The sequence below is a fragment of the Gossypium hirsutum genome, chromosome A10, assembly GCF_007990345.1.
Source record: "Gossypium hirsutum isolate 1008001.06 chromosome A10, Gossypium_hirsutum_v2.1, whole genome shotgun sequence".
NCBI classification, from domain to species: domain Eukaryota; kingdom Viridiplantae; phylum Streptophyta; class Magnoliopsida; order Malvales; family Malvaceae; genus Gossypium; species Gossypium hirsutum.
This window is the reverse complement of record NC_053433.1, coordinates 12,971,510-12,973,722: the sequence shown is the minus strand read 5'-3', so window position 1 is coordinate 12,973,722 and position 2,213 is coordinate 12,971,510. Positions and strand designations below refer to the sequence as shown.

The following is a 2,213-nucleotide window of genomic DNA, read 5'->3' as shown; positions in this document are numbered from 1 at the left end:
TGATAAAGTTGTTGAAAACCCGGAGAAGTTGTAACATTTGATTTCTTTGACCACCCTATGAGAAATTTGAATGATTCCTCCATCCAGAATTATAATTATTTCTATAGGACTTATGTTGAAGTCTAAAATTGTTACACATAAAGTCGACTTGCTTATGCTCCATACTAGAACTAAAGGGTAAACATTCTGAATTGATCATCTCTGCTCCAGTCGCATCACATTGCATTACAAGATTCATCTGTTTAACCATACTCAAACCATCAATTTTCTTACTCAGCACTTCTATCTATATGAAAAAGCACCGGATGCCTTAGTAGACTTTGTTCTCATAACTTGCCACTGATAGTTATTCAGTGTTTCACCAGTTGCTGCATCAATTATCTGTCTAGTCGAAAGATTCAAACCATTGTAAAATTTTTAGACTTGAAGCCACAAAGGCAACCCATGATGTTGGCACCTTCTCAGAATATCCTTAAATCTCTCCCATGCATCATACAATGTCTGAAGCTCAAGTTGAGCAAACGAAGAGATGTCATTCTCAACTTAGATGTTTTAGCTTGTGGAAAATACTTCAATAGAAACTTCGCAATCATTTGAGCCCAAGTCATGATGGGACTCCATGGAAGTGAATTCAACCACTGTTTCGTCTTACTCTTCAAAGAGAATGGGTACAACCGTAAGCGTATGACATCATCAGTAACACCATTGATCTTGAATGTGTCATAGATCTCTAGAAAGTTAGCTAAATAAGCATTTAGATCTTCATCTTGCAACCCATCAAACTGAACATACTACTACACCATCTGAATTGTGTTTGGCTTAATCTCAAATTTGTTTGCAGCAATAGTCAGTCTAACGATACTCGATTTAGCCCCAATAGAGTGGGCTTAGTATAGTCATACATATTACGAAGTGCAAGAGGTTGCTAATTACTAGGATTATTTTCCATCTCAGTAGTAATATCATTTTGCTCTTGATTGTTTATTAAAATCTATTGACATTGCCTTACTTCTCTAACTTCTCTCCAATTTCTGCGAGCAGTCTTTTCGATCTCATTGTCAAAACTAATGGTTCCAACGATTTGCCTTTAGTTATAAACCAAAACAACTTGTAATAATCAAACAAAAGTGTTAAAATTAAAATAAAAATGACTAAATTAATAGAAATAAAGTTTTCATAATATTCTCTTGTCCCTAGCAACAACACCAAAAACTTGATGTCCACAGAACTAACTCAAAAATTGTAATAGTATAGCTATGGTGAGTGTAACACCCCTAACCCGTGTCCGTCGCCAAATGGGTTACAAGGCATTATCAAACAAAATTCATCATTTAATAATTATCATCATTTTAATATCACAATTAAACATAAAGTTTATAACATTTCTATAATATACAATTTATAGACAATATTGAATCCTATCAAATACAAAGCATTCATTAAAGTCAAGGATTTCTTACATACAAAAATTTAATAAATAACGTGTATATATATATAAATCACCTAATCATTATCTAATTTCATTTGACATCTAATCATTATCAATTATACCTTTCATATGGTCATTTGTAAAATTCATAAATATGCCAAATTTCAGACATCTAATATACACATGATTTAATAATCAAAGTACCATAAACAAAGTCAATTTTTATCTTGTATGAACTCGTCTAATTTAATCAAACGTAAATCAATGTCCATTTATTCATTTTATCAACCAAAGCTGAATTTAATTATACTTAAAGATTCATTAGCAACTTTCTCATTCATAAAACGTGCATGAAATCTCACATATAACTAAACCCATAAGCCAACCAAAATTCATATCTCATATAAAAAATCTTCCAAGTACACAAATAAATTATTTCTTCTAGAAACGATTATCAACTAATCAATATCAAATGCCCAATTTATACTATAGTCAACGGTATACATCTTTAATAATTTCATAATCCACTCTTATGCATGATATATCCATAATCTAACCATACCAACAGATCATGAATTGATTCGCATATGCCAAGAATACTAAATTTCCATCACATATATATTTATATATTATAGCATTACTTAATTATGAAATCAACCATAATTTACTTAAGTTGAAACATCATATTTAGCCATTTTCGCATGGCTTCCATAAGTACAACTCAAATCCAACCAACAAAAATACTAGACTATACATGCCATAAATTCAAATTAAACATTCATTA

At 31.0% G+C, this 2,213-nt stretch overlaps 1 pseudogene; it reads left to right on the top strand.

Annotated features, from left to right (window-relative positions):
• Positions 1–439: 439 nt before the first annotated feature.
• On the top strand, positions 440–509 carry LOC121208642 (uncharacterized; annotated as a pseudogene).
• The last annotated feature ends 1,704 nt before the right edge of the window (positions 510–2,213 follow it).